At 53.1% G+C, this 19,223-nt stretch overlaps 1 protein-coding gene across 2 annotated transcripts in view; it reads left to right on the top strand.

Moving 5' to 3' along the window:
- Window positions 1-877: 877 nt before the first annotated feature.
- VANGL2 (VANGL planar cell polarity protein 2) overlaps window positions 878-19,223 on the top strand; it is a 38,694-nt gene continuing 20,348 nt past the window's right edge. For both annotated transcript variants that reach the window (XM_034756616.1, XM_034756615.1), the window contains exon 1: window positions 878-1,335. The gene's annotated coding sequence lies outside the window, so the exon portion shown is untranslated. The remainder of the gene's footprint in view (window positions 1,336-19,223) is intronic.

The raw sequence follows: 19,223 nt of genomic DNA, 5'->3' as shown, positions 1-19,223 counted from the left end.
GGAATACAACCTCTCTGAGCTGGGGGCGTCTACACCCACTTTGACCCTCACTCCCTGCTGCAAGGGATGACCCAAAGTTCAGGGCGAGGGACGGGGGCATCAGAGCCCAGACTAATGGAACTAGGTGCTTGGGCCAAGGCTGCTCCCTGGGGGAAGGGCTTGCAGGATTGGGCTTGACCCTGCAAAACAGAAATGAATGGAACAGCTGAAGCCCCTGATTGAATCCAGGGGCCCCTGAACCTGCAAACTAGCCCAGCTTGCATTGGGGTCAGTCTCCATGGCTCCATTTGCAGGACAGAAGCCATGTAGAGTGACCAGATGTCCTGATTGTATAGGGACAGTCCCAATATTTGGGGCTTTTTATAGGCTCCTATTCCCCCACCCCCTGTCCTGATTTTTCACATTTGCTGTCTGGTCACTCTAAAGCCACGAGTGGTGCCATTGAAGTCACGCAGCCATGGTAAATATTTACAGGATCGGGGCCCTTATTTTCTGCCACCAGTCATTATTTTCAGCCTGTGGGGGTCTCTCTCTGTGGCTTTACCCCCATCTTCCCCCATCGCCTCCAACCCTCAAGGGACTTAACCATGCAGCAGGGCGGACACACCGATGCCCAGGGACTGCGCCAGGTTAGGGATCCATCTCATTCCCCCGCCCCTCTTGCTTGTGAGAAAATCCCAGGAAAGTCGCGTGCAATAATTTCAGTCCCCCCCCCCCCCCCCCCGCTGAAATCTGGGAGGGCTGGATGGCCCCTTCCTCTGCCAGGAATCTTAAAAAGAAAGAAAGAAAGAAAGCTGCCAGACAATGCTCTTCCCTCCCCCTGTCGCCTGCTCTTTCCCTTTAACACCGACACACTACAACAGAATGCGGGGGGGCTCTGGGAACTTCATCTCGGAGACAATGGGAGCGCTGGAGGGAGAAGGAACCGGTTCCTAGAACAGCCTGGGGGGGGTGCCGGGCTCCGGGACTGGTGTTCACACACACACACACGCACACACACACACACACACACGCAGCCTGGCCGGAGGAATCTGCAATTTCCCAGCCGGAGTGTTTTAGTTTTTACCTTTTGCGGGTAGCTCCAAGGGAGGGGAGCCGCAGCCTGGGAAACGTCGGGCATTTCCCGTGGATTTATTTTGGAAGCGACGCTTTTTGCTTTCCCAGTTGCTGGAAGAAAGTGTATGTGGGGAGGAAGACAAAGCCCACAAGTCAGTTGCAGTTGTGTGTGTGTGTGGAGGGGGGTTGGGAGCTAACAAAAGGCAAAGGAAGATACAAAAGAGAAACCGCGTCCTGCTTTGGATCCGAATTGGCCGCGGGCTGGTTGGCGCTGCAATGGTGAGTGAACAATACGGTGTGAAGCCTGCTGGAGCGTCGGATCAAAGTTTGCATCCACCCCCCCGAAAATGCAAAGCGACAGAGCAGGCTCCCGTGGTCGGGGTGAGCCCCACGCAGGAGGGGGGGGGGCGTGGGAATGGCGGGGAAGGTTTACAGGAGGAGATTCGCCCTTCACACGGGGGGTGGATTGTTTGTGGGCTCGTATAATGGGCATGATTTGAATTGTTGCTTCCTCCCCTCCCCCCCCAACCACAAAAAGGCCTTAAAAGCCAGGGACTTTCCTGGGGTTGTGGCCAGGTGGGGATGCATGCGGTGGGGAAGAGCTGGTGGATGGAGAGGGAAAGATTTTTTTTTTTAAAGGAGGGATCCTGATCAGATGAAAAGCGAGCTGCTGTTTATTTCCCACCTCTTCTGTGTGTGTGTGTGTGGGGGGGGTGTTTATTTTGTTTGTACGAGGGGGGGCATGGTACATGGCTCATTTCCTCACTCCCTGGCCTTTGCAGATGGAGCATTTTCAAGAGGGGGGTTGTCTGCTGGGTCCCTTTTGAATGATCAAAACCACTCTTATATTGTGTGCCCCCCTTCCCCCGGGTGGAATAGATACCACATGCATTATAGGTGAGGCTGGAGGGATCAAAGTGGGGACACAGGGGGTCAGGGGAGGATGGGGGGATGTGGTCTGAGTATATGCCTATGTCATTTTTTTATTTTTTTGGCCTTTGATTTAAAAATTATTTGCCCTGGAAAAATGAAATGTGAAATTCATGGTGTGAATTTAAGTGCCTGCCAGGTGGAAAAACGAGGAGGTGTTTGAGACCCTCCCCCCATACAGAAAAGCTGGGTGTGTTTTAATGTCTGGGTTATCCATGCGGTGTAGGGCTGGTCTGTGCATGATTATAGCTGCACGAGTGCAAACCTCAGTGCAAAAAGTGGCACGTGCTGGTGTAAACAGTGGTGTGCCCCCATCCAGGTGAAATCAGGGTAAGCCAGCACTGGCGTAAATCACCTTTTTTTTTTTTTTACACTAGCGCTAGTGTGTCTACACTAGGGCTTTGCATTGGAGTAACTACATCAGTGCAAAAATTCCCCAGTCTAGACAAGACTTGAATGCCCCTGTGGTGCAGAGGGGGAATTTCTCAGAGCTGGTGCAAATTCAGAAAACCCTAGTAGCCTCACGTATCATTGCACGATTTGTGCAAACGAAAGATGGTGATCTGGCCTGGCCTGGCGACTGGGTTAATACCACCTTGATGTGGGGCAGGCTGGGAGACTTTGTAGCTTTTTCACCCGGGGTGATAGTCCCCTTTTTTGAGGCAGTAGCAAAAATAAGTTTAGATTGGGGGTGGGGAGAGGTGTGACTGTTTGATGCTCCCAGTCACGTTCACTGGGATCTGCCTGTCATGCTTCCCTCTGCCAGCTTTGCTCACCCGGATCTGTGAGAGCGAGGGGCTGGATTCTGATCCCGCTTGCACCAGCCCTACTCCGGTGCACCAAAGTTAACTACTAAGGAGTTACTCCCGATTTACCCCAGGTGTGAGACCAGAATCCGGCCCCAGGTCTCTGTCTGGGTTGGGAAGCTTTTCTCATCATGGAAGGGTGTGTGAGTTGATTTCCCCTTCAGGCCTTGAAGTAATAACTGAAGAGGAGGTTTAAAAAAATTAGCTTCACCGGGCCGCTGGGGTTGGCTGTTGCTTAATCACAGCCGTTCTGGATTGGGTTGGGACTCATCTGGGCTCGGAGGCAGCCGGAGCTGATCCCGATCTCCCTTAACACCAGCATGACTCCCCTGGAGTTACGGCTGCTCTGTGCTCCGAATCCCTCCGACTTAATGAACAGATGACTTCATTTCGATGAGGAGATGGCTCCTTTCCTGGCTGGGAGGCTCAGGGGAGCCTGGTTGCCTGGGGTGTTTAGTTTGTGGTGCTGCGGACGGGAAGAATAGTAATCCAGGGTTCAAGTGATGTCAGAGACCTTCAAGCAAAACTCGACTGAACTTTACTTCATGGATTTCAAGGCTGGAAGGGATGCGTCGGATCATCTGGCCTGACCTCACGCATTATACAGGCCAGAGAACATCACTCAGTGATTCTTCTATTAAACCTACGAGCATGGGGTGGAATTTGCTTTCCGGGGGAGAACTAGTGACCGAGGCCTGGCCTGGAAGAGCTCCGTGCTTGTGGCATTGCTAGTGAGCTGTAGGTGAAGCCCTAGCTTTGGTGCGCGTTCATGCAGAGGAGAGATGACCAAGGCTTGCAGGGGGGCTGGAACTAGGGGGGCAGCCTGGCTGGAAGTGGTTTCCATCCTGTGCAGGGTTTACAGTTTGGTTCAATGGTTCTCAGCCCCCCAGCGAGACCCAGTGTCCCAGCGCCCCTGAACACTTGTTAAATCAAACGTGGAGCTCCGGTTACCTGCCTTGGGGAGGCGAAGAACCTGCAAAGGCAGGGAGCTGTGGAGTCTCATGGCTCAGCGAGGGTCCCACCAAGTGTGCTGCGGAGAGGAGATGTGTGGCGCAATAGAGGGGAGAAATGGTGAGCCTTCTATGAGTGGCTGCATGGTCTAGAGGGTAGGGTACTGGACTGGGAGTCAGGAGACCTGGGTTCTGTTCCTAACTTTGCCTGTGCCCTCTGTGCCTCAGTTTCCCTTCCTGCCCTTTGCTGGGCTTGTCTCTTTTGAATGTAAGCTCTTAGTGTCTCACTGTGCGTGCAGCGCCATGGGTCTCTGATCTTCTATGGGTGTCTTTGAGCTCGACTGCAAGGGTCATCCTGTGGAGACGCAAAGCAGGGAGTTATGAAGGTGAATCCGTTGCCAAAGGCACACGGGCTGCGTGAATCGCGGGAGCGGGAGGAGAGCAAATAGGCTACTTGTGTGCCTAGACCTGGGGATCCTGCAGGCTGCTGCGCTGCTCATTTAGGGCCTCCATGCGAGGTGGACCCCTGTCCTATATGGCACCCCAGTGACCGGGTCCAATAGGGGCCTGACTCGTCATTGTCCTGCCCTTGGTGTGGTTGTCTGCAGCCGTGCGAAGGGAGCGAATCGCCCTTGTGATCTGGTAGCATGGTTGTCTGCAGCCGTGCGAAGGGAGCGTATCGCCCTTGTGATCTGGTAGCATGGTTGTCTGCAGCCGTGCGAAGGGAGCGTATCGCCCTTGTGATCTGGTAGCATTCTGCGCTCCCTTTGCACGGCTGCGGGTGACTGCCCGTGCTCCGGCGTAGGCAGCCACCTGGCCAGATTCTGTTTGCAGCCTCACAGGTGTAAACCCAAAGCGAATCCATCGATGCGGCTCTGGAATTGCACCAGTCTAAACTGCAAACAGCATCTGGCCTCCTGCGCTCTAGGCGCCTTCGAAGGCCTGTTCTGCGTTGCCCCGTAGGTGCAGTCTCACCCTCCGTTCTCCCCGCCGCCCGAGCGCGTTGGTGGACGAGTCCCGGGGTGCGGGAGCTGTAATTATGGCCGCGTAATATTCCAGCCCTAAAACGCCACGCGGTCTCGGTGCCAGCGGCCGAGCAGCTGCCGCCAGCTCCTCCAGACGTGACTGGGTCTCCGTGGGTGGGAAGGGGGCAGTGTGGTCTGGTGGTTAGAAGAAGGAGCAGGAGTTGGCCCTGCTGGGTTCTCTTCCCGTCTCTGGGGGAGCAGGGCTCCCCTGAGTGCCATTCCCGGCTTGGCTGCTGGATGGCAAATCACTTTCCCTCTCCGCAACTCTGCCTCCTGGTCGGGGAGATGAGGCTAATTCTGACCTGACGTCAGTGGCGAGTTACTCGGACACTTGGAGATTCTGGGATTAGAGGTCTGGTGGGTTGACCAGGCTTGGTTAGTTGGGTGAAGTGAATTTGGGGCAGGAACTGTCACTTGCTAGGTTTGTACAACGCCTGGCACAGTGGGGCCCAATCTTGGCTGGGACTGCTGAGGGCCACTGAAATATAAATATTTACTAATAGGAGTTTGTAAAGAAACAAAAATCCCCCCACCCCCCCGCACATTTGCTTCAGAATGTGTGCTGCTAAAGAGTGTAAAACCTTCCCTCCAGGAAGCCAGCCCCACGTCTCAAACATGAATGGCTTAGCTTTGCCAAGCCTGATGGGCAAGCGGGTGTTGGCCTAGTTCCTGGCAGGCCTGGGGTCAAATCCCTCCCTTGCCACAGACTTCCTGCGTGACCCTGGGTCTAGTCTCTCTGTGCCTCAGTTTCCCATCTGTACACTGGGGACAGTAGCCCTGCCCTGCTACATGGGGGAGGGCGGGGTGCTCTGAGGATAAGTTCATATAAATTATTTCTGCACGGCTGGTGCCCGGGTTGGGTGGGGTGGACGCAGAGGTTAAAGTGATGGCGATGGGAGCAGCTGGCCTTCCGTTCCAAGCCTTTGCCCTGTCCTTGGGGTGAAGATCGGGCGGTGTCCCGGGGCTGCTCGCTTCCCCGCTCAAGTTGTCTGGGGCTAACGAGGTGGCTTTGCCTGTCCAAGGTTTTGATCTGCAAGGAGGGCTGCTGGGAAGGGGCCGGGGTGGAAAGAGGAGACACAATGGTCTGGAAGTTGCAGTTGGCAGCGTGTGAGGATGGGCTGAGAGTGAGCCAGTGGGGTGGGGGTGAGCTCTCCATTGCAAACTGTGGGGAGTTTGGGAACTGATGTTATTGGGGGCGGGGAGACGGGACTGCGTAGGAAACGGGACTTCTCTGCCCCTGCCCCTGGAAATGCCCCGTGTCTGCACTGCGGTTAGGTTAAGCACGCTGGCCAATGCCATGCTGTTCCTCCTTGGAGCTTGGATCTGGGCCCGGAGGGCATGTTATGACGGGTCTCTCTCTGGAGCGCCTGCTTGTGAATCGGAGAGGGCCCAAGCGGGGTTCTTGCTGCCAGTACGAGCGGGGGGTTGTTTAACTAGAGGACTGAGATAGGAGAAGCGAGGGAGCAAATAATCCAGCCCAGGGCTGCTCTGGGTCTCAACCAAAGCTGCCTGTTTCAACCCCTGGCGTGGGTACAAAGCAGGCCCATTTTACAGTGTGATTCGCTTGTGCAAAGTCGTGCGGGCTGGTGTAACACCCGTGCAAAGGGAGGGTGGAGTGGCTGTGAAAGCACTGTGATTTAGTTGCCTTTTACAGGCAGTTTGCACTGGTGTAAATGAATGCACTAAGTGCAGGGCGTTGGAGAATCGCTCTCCAGGGATTTGCAGTGGTGCACTGCGGCTAAGTGCACCACACGGTTGCTATTCGGGCTATCTGGATTAGAAGCCGGTTTTCCAGTCCAGTTCTGATCTCTATGAGGAAAGTTGCACCAGTGTAATTCAATCAGTTTTTAGATAGATTTAGTTAAATTGGTGCAAACCCATGCTTGCATCCGCTCGCGCCTGTAATTTACTGATTTAAGCGGTTTTAGGTGCATCTGCATTAGGGGATTTGCACTGATTTAACTGGATGGATTTAATATAGATTTTAGTTAAACCAATACAACTTTTCTCATATAGACAAGGCCAAAGGGACCTGGTAGAAAACTCAAACGATCCCTTCCCCCCCAAATCCTGAGATAGGCTTAAAATCATGAGTTTTAGGCAGGGGACTAATGAAATTGGGGTTCTGGTTTTTGCCTCCCTTGAATCGGGAGCGCTAGAAACATACTTCGTGAACTCTCACAATTTTATCCCATGTCTCATAATATTTGGTGAAGCCCCTGTGCTGGGAATCACGTGACTGCGTGAGAATCCCAGCTTTTATTTTTTAAAGTAAAGTGTCTAGTTTTTGTGGTTGCAGAGAGAAGCTTGAAAATATGTCCAGAATGCGCCATAAAAGCTCAAAATCTAGCAGGCAAATAAAAAAACCCACACAGTATATAATTTTAAAAAAAAGTCTGGCTTAAAAAAAATCACAAATCTCACGCTTTTTGGACCCAACTCAAGATTTTTTGAATACTTGACATTGGCAATACTAAGTCTTGTAATCGCATGCCTCTGGGAGCTGTGGCTTTCCGAAGAAAACATGGGAAGTGATCAAAGAATATATACGCTAATGAAAACAAAGCCTAGAGAAGGCTGGTCGGGAATGTCGGTTCTCCCCATCTCATAACACAGGAACAAGGTGGAAATTAAACGCTGACAAAAGGAAATTCTTTTTCACCCACTGTTTGATTAGCCTGTGGAACTCACCTCCACAGGAAGTCATTGAGGCCAAGAATTTAGCAGGATCCAAAAAGGGATTGGACCTTTATATGGATAACATGAATATCCAGGGTTATCGTAATGACTGACAACAAATTTAGGCAGGGACATTAAATCTCGTGCTTCAGGGTTTAAGCCAATCTCTAATAATTAGAGATCATGATTAGACTATTGTGGAGAGGAGGGAGACAGATTATCCCACATCTCTCTAATATGGGGGGTTCTTCCACCTTCCTCTGAAGCCGCTGGTGCTGGCCGCTGTGAGACACAGGATCCTGGCTAGATGGACCTGTTCCAGTCTGGCAATTCTTCTGTTCCACCAAAAATTGTGAAACTTGCAACAAAATCATGAGCTGGCAGCACTGGGATTGTACCTGGCCTCTGATTCCACGTGTGTGTATGAAGTTGGGGCGGCAGGGTGGGTGGGTGTTGCAACACCAGATTTCACCGTAAAACCGAGTGGGGACTGCTGCCTGGTTTTTGACGGTGGGAGAGGTCTGGCTGGCGGATCAGAACCAGGAGGCGAAATGCTTGAAGTCTTGCAAAGCTCCAAGCTCAGCTGGTTGTATCCGGGAGAGGGTGAGGGCTGGAGGAGACCCGGTGGGTGGGGAAGAAAGATTTTTTTTTTCTTGGTGTTTGAGCTTCTAGGAGGGAACTGCAAACAATGGAGAGTTAAGTAAATTTTGTTGGTGGCCTCTTTCCAGCTTCTCAGCTGAGGAGAGGTGGGGACGTGGAGCTGGCGTTCAGGGCTATGAATAGCCGCAGCTTTCCCCAGCCAGTGAGAAAAGCATCTTGGTGACCTACTTCTCGGTGCTTTTACCTGGGAAGGGCTGGAGTTTATCTGCCCGAGTGGAACAGCCGTCTGGTATGCCCTCCCCTCCTCCCTCCCTGCTGGGGTACTTAGGCAACCTAAGCCCCTCTCTAGCCAGCGCGGCACCCTGAGCATCTCACCGGGGCGGGCACATGTGGGTTTTAACAGGGGTGCTCTCTGAGGCTTGGCCTGCCATCTGCGGGCGTCTGATTAGCGGAGCTGGCAACAGCCCTAGCTTCCCATAGGACGTGGCTGTATCATCGAGTGCCCATGTGAGATCCTGGTTCTTCTGCCCATGCCTTGCCCCCCCCACCTCTTAACCAGCTGCCCCCCTGCTCCAGCCGAGGGGCGCCCGCTGCACAGGCCCGGCGGGGGCGGGAGATGGCCGTGATGTGGTGGACAGCAGGGGAAAGCTGTCCTATTGTATCCAGCCAGCTAGCCGTATGGCACCAAAAAAATAGCGTTTGGAACGCAAGTGGGCGTTGTCTCCTATCCCAGGTCTTCCGGGGGCAGGAGGGAATCGTTCGGCTACTAAGCTGGAACGTTTACTCCTTTATTCTGCGTCGCTTGGAGTCCTTACATTGAGATTGGGCGTCTCTTTCTCAAAGATTCGACCCGGCTTCTACAGACATCCTGGGACATGGGGGAACGATTCTCTGGCCTCTATCGTGGGTGTGATTATTAATAGTTATTAGGTGTATTACGGTAGTGCCTAGGTGCCCGTCAGGGACCAGGCCCCCGCTGTGCTGGGCGCTGTACATTATTGTCTATTAGGTGTATTACGGTAGTGCCTAGGTGCCCTAGTCATTCGCTAGGACCTTGTGGCACTAGGAGCTGTACAGACACAGAACAAAAAGGCCACACTAGATGATCACAATGGTCCCTTCTGGTCCTTTGAACTTTCTTTCACTTTGGAATAGCAATTCCTTCCCCCTTCCCCTCCCCCTCCCCCCCAGGCGAAGGGTCCCAGCCCCTGTCTGGCGTCTAAATGACAAAAACAACCAGGCTGCTCAGTCCTCTCGGCTCCTCTGCTAGACAGCAGCTAGCAACCAAGTTCTATCCGAGAGAGAGGATGGCCCAGTGGTTAGATCGCCCAAGTCCTAGGCAGCTCTAGATTCAATCCCCTGCTCTCTCTGACTCCCCGTGTGACTTCGGGTGCTTGGTCTCTCTGTGGCTCGGTTTCCCCCAGGGCTGTGATAATGAGGGGCCATGTAAGTGCCTAAGGGTTTCTCTACACCTGTGGCTGGCCTGTGTCCGCTGACTCGGGCTGCGGGCTCTACAATTGCGGTGTAGCCATTCGGGTTTTATTACAGGGTAGACGTACCCTAAGATGGACAGAACTGTCCGCTCCCCGCCCCCTCACGCCGACCTGCGTGCTGGTCCCCCTGCCTTGCTTCAAAGAGCAGGTCACTGCTAGGTGCCCTGGACGTCAACAGGTAGGGCAGGCCCGCGGGCCCTTGCACAGAACCCCGTGCTAGCCACCCCTCTCTGTCCTATCGAGAGGGCTGTAGCATCAGGGCCTCCGCTGAGCTCCAGCATGTCATGGGGAGAGAGAGACGATCTCTCAGGCAGGCTGATCCAGGCCATTGATAATCAATGATGCTAATAATAATAAATAACCCTCTAGCTCTTATCTAGCCATTTTCATCGATAGATCTCGAAGCGCTTTCCACAGGAGCGCAGTATCCTTAGCCCCGTCCGTAAGATGGGGAAACCGAGGCACGGAGCAGGGAAGTGGCTTGCCCAAGAAGCAGTGGGTGTGCTTCTCATTGATGCTAAGCACTGGTCTGCAGTTAAAGATGAGATCGACTGGGCTGTGAAATATCCTGTGGTCTGAGCACCATAGCCCCCGGCGTGGACACGGCTAGGTTGACAGAAACATTCTTCCATCTACCAAGCCACTGCCTCTCGGAGCTCACCACAAACCCCTTCCGTCGATGCAGGAAGCGTCCATGCCGCGGCACAGCTGCTCCTCCGTATCTGTGCTGCGGTGGGGTAGGGGTGGCCTTTGGCCCCTTCCTCTGCTGGACCGGGTTACAGGAGCTTTCAAGTGAGCGTAAGTTACACCCACGCCCCTCACATTGTCGGGGTCTGTCTGCACTGCGAGTGCCGTGCGGGGGAGTTCTGATCTAGCTGGCATAGGTACGAGAGCGTAGGCAGCAAGTGTTAGCAACCCCCACATGTACCCAGGCTCGCCCGGGATGAAGTGCGTGCCAGCCTGTCTTCACTACTGTTGTTGCCTGTGCTAGCTAGATTAAAGCCAGCACGGGTCTGCCTTGGCATGCTGCCGCCACGCCCTTGTGTGCAGTGTAGACCCGCCTGGCTACTCCTCCCTGGTGTTGTGTGGCGTTGAATCCTGTGCACTGCTTGGCCTGCGGGTTGATTGGAGCCCCGAAGTGGGATCCTCCCGACGGGGCGCCTTCAGATCCCGAAGTGCTTTGCCGGTTGCATTCTGGTGGTAAGCCCTTCACCCGTCACTAGAATGCAGCCGCCTCTGGTGGGGAAAGGGGTAGGCGACCAGCACCGTGTACGGCGTGAGCGGTATGGGAGAGGGAACATTAGCCAAGGGCAGTCTCTTCTCACCCCGCCCTCCCCAAATGAAAAGCGCAGTGCAGTCTTTAATGGCTACACAGAGCTGATGGGACCGCTGTTTTTAAGGCATTCTCCAGCTAAAGATGAAACGTGACAGATCTCTAATCGAAGGCCCTGCTTTTGCGTGGCTAAGCAATAGGGTGACGGGGTGGTGCAGTGGGGACGGCCCTACACTGGGATCCAGGATTCCCAGGTTCTCTTCCCCACTCAATTCCTGTGTGACCTGATGTCTGTGCCTCAGTTTCCCTGTTGTTGCAGTGTCTTGGGAGGTCCGTAGGTGAACAGTCCCATAGAGCTGTGTCTGTGCTCCTGTTTCCCACTAGTGCGATCTCTGGTTTGGCTCCTCCAGCAGAGAGACAGGACTCAAGGCAGTGGCAGGTGTGCGAAGCATTGTGTCATCTCACCCTTATTAAAACCATCCTGATTTAACTGTGATGTTTGTTTATTTGATTTAGATGGAAGGTGGCGCCAGTGGCATGAATCACAAATCCCTCCTAAGTGCAGTAGCTCGATGTAACATGACCCATCTCCAGGGAGCTGGGCAGTTTAAAACTCACCTTCCCTCCTGTGCTACCCGTCCCCGTTTTCAGATGCCTGCATGGGGAACACCTAGGGTAAAACCTGGATCCTGGAGCGTTCCAGCATGGAGGCGTCTTGCCCCTGTCAATAAAGGCAGGAATAAACCATGGTTCAGCCCCAAAGCCCCCCTACAGCTCTTTGTGGGAAGAATTTCCCAAGAGAAGTGGTGGCTTCTCGGTCTCCTGACGTCTTCAGAACCAGACTGGCTTCCGTGGCTCAGTAGAGGACTTGGGAGGACTTGTCTGGCCTGAGTTATGCAGGAGGTCAGTCCTTGTGGTGTAAGATCTACGAATCCTGAAACGGGGATGTCCTGGTTTGCTCTTAAGCTAATTTTGATACTGCTTTGAGGGTGGAGGGAACCCAGCGGATAGGTGTCCTAGGGCAGACACGGCCTCTCGCTTATGGGTCATAATCTCTGACGTTACATTAGCATCTAAAAATCCCCCGTCTAGAGGAGTGCCCCATTGTGCCAGGTGCTGCACAGACACGTAGTGAGAGACGGTCCCTGCCCCAAAGAGCTTGCACTTTGGATAGACAAAAGGTGAGAGGGGAAACTGAGTCACAGAGCGAGGCAGTGACTTGCCCACATGTCTGTGGCAGAGGTGGGAATGGAACTCAGCTTTCGTCATTCCTAGTCTGGTGCCCTGTGCATTAGGCCGCGCTGCCTTCCTGGCGGGTGTTGGGCAGATTCCTTTTCTGGGCTCTCCCTGGAGCAGGGCCAAAAAACGAAGGGTTTTCTGTGAACAAAATCATGGATTTTATTGGTTTTGGCCACTTTTTGGTCAAATTTTGAATTTTCCTTTTTTAGGCTCTGACCCCCTGATTTGCAATGGTCCTTCGGCCTTGCGCTGCTCAGCCTTTGCAATGCCTAGATCACTTTCGAAAGGGATGCAAGCACTGAGGTGTCAATGGGATTTTGGCTCCCAAGGTGCCTAAATCCCTTTTGTAAATGAGCAAGAAGCTCCTAAATCAGTTTGGTGTTGCAATGCTGAGCACAGCAGTGCCGAAATATCTTGACAAATCTGGGCCTTAGACGGGACCATTAGATCACCTACTCAGATGTCCAGGTTATTGCAGGCCGGAGAATTTCACCTACTTACCCTGTACTGGGCCCAATCACTTGCGTTTGACTAACCATCTCTTCCAGACAGGCATCTGGGCTAGAGCTGAAGCTCTGAAGAGATGGAGACCCCCCCCACTTCCTGTGGCGGTTTGTTCCAGTGGTTAATCACCCTTGCTGTTTTAAAAAAAAAAAAAAAAATCTGGGCCTTATTTCGAATTGCAATTTGTCTGGCTTTAACTTGGTGCCACTGGTTCTTGTTCTGCCTTTGTCCACTAGCTTACGGAGCCCTTCCTTCTTGGGGCGAAAATCCCCCGTGCCAAGCATAGACGCTGTAAATGCTGCAGACGTATCTAGCTCACCCCTGGACCCCAGTGCTGTTGGGCTGCGATTCCCAGTGGGGAAAGATTTTTAACTTTTATAAATACTGGGGGTGGGGAACACACGAATAATTAGATCCAACCCCATGGACATTTTTTTCCCCATCCCCGGTATCCCTGAAATGCTGATGGAGCCAGGCCAGTCCCAGCTGACAGCCCCTCAAGGTCTTGTGCTGGGACAAGTGGCAGACGCTGCCCTCCCGTACGCCTCCTTGCTGGTTCTGCGTTACTCCCCCGTGACACACGCTGTGATGGCCAGTGTGTGTGTAGGTGGAAGCCAGCCAGGAGGGGGGCAGGTGCTGAGGTGGGAAGATGGGAGACCAGCAGGGAAATGCCAGCTGGCTTCTTTATTTACAAACAGACTTTGCAAAAGTGATGGATTGATTTCCACCTCCTCCGCCCCCAGCCCATCTGGCTTTGGTCCCGCTCTTCGGAGCAAGTTTTCTCTCTCTGGGCTCAGTGGCAGCTGCGGGTCTCTGCAGCCTCCCCTTTTCGTGGAGGTAACTTCTTTAGGGACAGCTGGGTCTGCTCTGGCTGGTCCCCAGGTCCAGATCAAGACGCAAAGGGACCATTGTGATCATCTAGTCTGACCGCCTGCATCCCACAGGCCAGAGAACCCACCCGGGGTTTTCTGCATCAAGCCCATAACCGCTGGCTGGACCGTGCCTATGTCACAGCCAGGGCAGCAGCACCTGTATTCCCCCCTCATCGTCCAGCAAGGACACCCACTTCTAGACTCCTGGCTCCTCGGCCGTCACCCCTCTGGGCGGAGACGTGTGGTCCCCCCGACCGGGGTATTTCCGGGATGCACAGCTCCCTGTCTGCACTGTGAGCCAGCCTGCTCGCTTTGCTTTCTCCGTGTCGGCGCCCTGCCCTTAGTAAGCACATTTATTTTTAAGGTGAAAGCCCTACAGAGAAAACACAATAAAAGAACCCACCCGCATGTTAATAAACTTAGCAGAGATCTTCCCCCAGCTCCAGCAAGGGCTCTGGGAGGGGTCAGTCCTTCAAACCTCACCCAGGGTTTCCCAGCGGTTACAAGTTCATAACAGGTTTGGCTGCGTGAATAAATCAGCCTGGTCTTTATCCAGCTGGGCTCTTTGATCTAGAGATTCCAGGAGCAGGTGATTAATAGACAACAGGTCTCTGCTCAGGGCGTACCTTCACAAGGCTGAGTTTTTGGACGCCCGGAGAAGGGCAGTGATCTAGACGCACGAGTCCCACTGACTTTCATCGCGACCTATGCTCCGAAGTCATTTTGACAAATCCCACCGCTGACTCCGTACGTCGGCTCCTAAATCAGCAGCCTGGCTTTGAAATGTAGTGAGCACCCACAGCTCTTATCGATGTCCGTGAGTGCAGCCGGCAAGAGCACGATTTAGAAGTCCAGGGTGGTCTACGTGGAGAAATTGACCAGCGTCACTATTGCAGAATAAGCTGTTTTGTGGGTGGACACTGTTCTGCAATGAAAGTGATTTTATTCCAGGGCATGTGTGCATGCTGGAATAGCTAAATTATACTCGATTAGCTGTGCTCGTCTCATTTCCCCTAACTTTCAGCTCCTGCCTCGGAAAACCTTAGCTGAGATTTTCCAAAATAAGTAGTAATTTTGGATGGCTAACATTATGGCGGGGGGGGGGATGCCCAATTGGAGACGCCTTAAATACTCAGAAAGCACCAAGCATCCATGCTCTGAAAACCATGCTCCTTTAAAGCATCTTAAATTGGGCTCCGGACACCCCTGGCTTTTGGAAATCTTGGCCCTTCTGCAGTCATTTTTGTCTGAACAGCTGAAACTTTTCTTTCTAGCGCTGCACTGGGCCCCGTTTGGCAGGTGACGTTCTTCGCGGCTGGAAGGGCTGGAAACTTTCTGTGGTTGCTGCTGAAGTTTAAATTCTGTAGAAATCATTGGCATGGGCTTCCCTGCTGATCGGGGGAGAAGCGACTTCCTTGCTACTGAGGAGTGGCTTGTTTTCAAGCCCTCAGTCAGTATTATTCTCCATGTATAGACGAAGGAAGGGAGGCACGCAGATGCCTGCCTGGCTTAAGGGCACACAGCAGTTGCAGGAATGGAACCCAGGTGTCCTGATGCCCAGTCCTGCTTGCACACCGCTAGACACTTCTTTCCTGGGCTCCTGAAGAGCACAAATATGTGTTTTGTTCCTTGAACATAAGAACGGCCACACTGGGTCAGACCAAGGGTCCATCGAGCCCAGTGTCCTGTCTTCCGACAGTGGCCAGTGCCAGGTGCCCCAGAGGGAATGAACAGAACAGGGGATCATCAAGTGATCCATCCCCTGTCGCCCATTCCCAGCTTCTGGCAAATAGAGGCTAGGGACACCATCCCTGCCCAGCCTGGCTAATAGCCATTGATGGACCTATCCTCCATGAATTTATCTAGTTCTTTTTTGAACCCTGTTATGGTCTTGGCCTTCACAACATCCTCTGGCAAGGAGTTCCACAGGTTGACTGTGCACTGGGGGAAGAAATACTTCCTTTTGTTTGTTTTAAACCTGCTGCTATTAATTTCATTGGGTGACCCCCTAGTTCTTGTGTTCTGAGAAGGAGTAAATAACACTTCCTGATTTACTTTCTCCACACCCCTCGTCACTGTATAGACCTCAATCATATCCCCCCTTAGTCTTCTCTTTTCCAAGCTGACAAGTCCCTGTCTTATTAATCTCTCCTCATGTGGAACCCGTTCCATACCCCTAATCGGTTTTGTTGCCCTTTTCTTGGAGTGGGCGTGTGCGCGGGCTCACGTTAGGCGATTAGCTTGCGAGGTGAATGATTATTTTTCCCCTTCCTGCCTTAACGTCCTGGGCTACAGATTCTAGCAGGAAGCTCAAAGTGACCTCTTAGGACCCACCCTTGCAACCTAAGCCTCTTCCAGTAACACCGCGTCTGTAACTGGGATTTTCCTGGTCCATGGGGGCGGGATAAGAATCCAGCTCACTTTTGCCAGGGCTAACGAGGAATAATAATTAGCAATGAGGGGCCCTGCAGCAGGGCGGTGAAGATCTGTCAGGTGGGAGGAGCTTTATCTCCTATTCACCCAGCCTGGTTTTTGTAACCACTAGATCTTGGGGCAGGGGGACCAGATGGGGGCTGGGATGCTATCCACAGTGCAGCGCCTTGTTTGCCCCATACTGCCTCTTGCGGTGAGGATGCCCGCCGCTGGCAAAGGCTCCGCATGGGTTCTACCAACACTGCCCGTCAGCAGCAGCAGGCCCTATCTAGGGGCCGTAAAGTGGGCATCAGTTACTGGGGCACTCACCTTTAGGCCCCTTGACAGTTTAAAGAGGACTCGAGATTCAGAGCCCCTAATATTGACCTCCCCTTTAAATGCAACGAATGACCAGGAAGCAGTGGGGATCCTCGCCTGCTCCCCTTTTTTTCTCAGTCAGTGGCTAACATCTAAACTAGCAGGGGTCAGCCTTTGAATCGTGACTTCAGGGGGTGGGAGAGATCAGGGATGGGGAGGGGTTCTTCCCTCTCTCGCCAGAGCAGATCCGCTGAGCTATGCCACAAGCCGCTGGCCGGGTTTCCTGCTGGCGCTGGGCCTGGCCCAAAGGAGCAGGGGAGGATTGCATGTGGCCGAGCCAGCACGTTGGGTGTTGGGGCGTGAGAGCAGCTGCAAACTCCCAACCCCACCAGGCAATCGAGTCCCTTAACTCCGGTGCTAATCTGCTGCAGCGTTCATGTGGCCTGGCTGTGAACCAGAGCCGTGAAGGAGGCCTGCGGTTTGCTTGCTGCAGACCCATGTTCACCTCTCCGTCTGGCACTTGGCAGGGTGTTTATCTTGCTGCCTGTTCCTGCAAAATGCAGCTCAGAGTACGTCATGGGCGAGCTGCAGGGAGGGGGTTGTTAAGTGGCTTTGAGGTTAAGACGCTGGCCGGGGATGGAGAAGATCTGCACTCGGTTCCCAGCTGGGCCGCTGCTTCTCAGCAATACCTCTGCTTCATTTCCTCATCAGTACACATGGGAGAATGATCCTGGCTTGCCCGTTTCACTGGTGAGCTCTTCGGGGCAGGCACTGTCTCAGCCTATGTATGTGGTGTGCCCAGCGGTCTCATCTCAGTGAGGGCGTCTGGGCACCAGCAGAACAGAAAGAACTTCTTCGAACCTGGCGTCGTCCAAGTCCCTCTTTCCGGGTGTTATTTTGAACCGTAGCAGCATGATGTGGAAGTTAGTGGGTTTGCCTTGGCTGGGTCCTTGCTCTTTGTGTTTCTCAGTTCGAATGAACCTGAAATTCAAAGCAAGACTTTGGCCCATCCCTAGCTCTTCTCTCATGCTTTTCATCCATAGATCTCCAGGCATGTTACAAAGGCGGTTGCTATCATTATCCTCATTTTACAGGTGGGGAAACTGAGGCACGGGGCAGTGAAGTGACTTGCCCAAGGTCACCAAAGAGGCCAGTGGCGGAGCCAGAAATGGAACCCCGGAGTCCTCCGTGGACTATCATTAGGCATCACTGTCTCCCCAAGATTAGATGTGGGCCCAGCTCTGGCAAACATGGGCTGCATTTCCAAGTATTTAAACTGGATTTGGGGTTGGGGTTGTGCAGCTGCAGGGTCTGGATTGAAACGCTTGTGGCCGAGGAGGTTTTGGGAGAACTGTCTTGAGAACTAACAAGCTCACACCAGTTCTGGGTACCAGACTTCAGGAAAGATGGGGACAAACTGGAGAGAGTCCAGAGGAGAGCAACAAAAATGGTCAGAGGTTTAGAAAACCGGACCTAGGAGGAAAAGTTTAAAAAATCTGGGCAGGTTTAGTCTTGAGAAAAGAAGACTGAGCGGGGACCTGCTAAACCTTCAAATGTGTTATACAGGGAATAGGGATTGATGGTTCTCCATGGCCAATGGAGGTAGGACAAGAAGCAATGGGCTTAATCCACAGCAAGGGAGGTGTAGGTGAGATATTAGGAAAAACTTTCAAACTCTCAGGTAGCTAAACTCTGGAACAAGCTTCCAAGGGAAGTTGTGGCATCTCCATCACTGGAGATTTTTAAAGAACCAGTTGGACAAACACCCATCAGGGATGGTCTAGGTTTACTTGGCCCGGCCTCAGGGCCCAGGGGAGGGGCTGGACTCAAGGTCCCATCCGGCCCTATGTTGCTATGATTTTATACTGCCGTCCACTTCCCCGATCTTACAGGGGTGGGGATTAGAGCTGGGTAGGACATTTTACCAGGTGTCTCTCTTATGTGGGTCGGGGGAGCTGGAATAACTCCACTGGCGAAAGCATTGTCCGCAAGTGGAGCAATGACTGGCCTAGGCTACCGGTATAACTGTGCCCATGAGGCCTGGTTCTCCTTGCTGTGTGGGAATAGCGACACCAGGATAAGCGTCTTTATATAATCGGATTCCAGGCTTGTCACTCGGATGGCTCGACTGTCTGCTGAGTCAGTGTGAAATGATGGAAGCAACCACAAGCAAGGCTGAGAGCGCATTTTGTTCCGACTGTCCCCAGGTTGAATCTCGTGGGGGTTCCCTGGCTGTTACCACCCCGGTTTGGACGTTATCAGCCATATTTTGGCTTTTTTAGACACGCGATGAATTGCACCCGTACGCCAGGTTGGCACTCGTATCGTGGTCAAGGGCTTGTACGGCTCTACAGGTACCAGCGGAGTTAGGTGCAACCTCTGTGGGGAGGATAGGCCTTTGATGATGGCTCGGGCTGGTTGGAAAACGGTGCATGTTTCTGCCAAATAAATACAGAAAGAGAAAGATGTCCTTGGTTTTGTTTTTCATCCCTTGGATTTATTCCCCCTTCCCCACGGAAGCCCTCTCCTAAAAGAGGAGAAATGAACCCTTTTTGTTTAGTTTCCGACCTAGCCAACGTGTTTCATTTTGAGGCTACGTTTTGGCAACCACAAACAAGTCCAGGTTGGTGGGAAGACACGTTTTGACCTGCTCTCATGCTGGCTGGGTCAGGAGCTGCTGATGGAGCTGGCAGGAGCTGAGGAAGTGGCCCGTCATTTCGGGCACCTAACCTGCCACCTAGTGCTCCAGTCCCGCGGGAGCCCGTTGCCCAGGTGTGGGGTTGGACGTCCAGAATTAGCGGTCGGTTCTGCAAAACCTTGGCTTCGCCCTTGGAAGGCAGCTGGTGTTTCTTAAACAGCGTGGGACAGTTTGCGGACTCTGATCTTAACGAGTCTGGCAGGCTCATTAGGACAGAGGGAGCTGGGGGGACTCAGGGCATTGGCATCGGGGCGTCGGTGCAGCCTTTTGCCTCTACGCCTGACTGCCCGTTCCTTGAATATCTTCCCATCATCAGCTGGTGGTTTGGTGGCTTACGTGCAATGAGTTTGCTGGGTCTCAGCCCAAGC

Source organism: Trachemys scripta, chromosome 24, assembly GCF_013100865.1.
Source record: "Trachemys scripta elegans isolate TJP31775 chromosome 24, CAS_Tse_1.0, whole genome shotgun sequence".
Lineage (NCBI taxonomy): Eukaryota > Metazoa > Chordata > Testudines > Emydidae > Trachemys > Trachemys scripta.
This window is presented reverse-complemented; position numbering and strand designations above follow the sequence as displayed.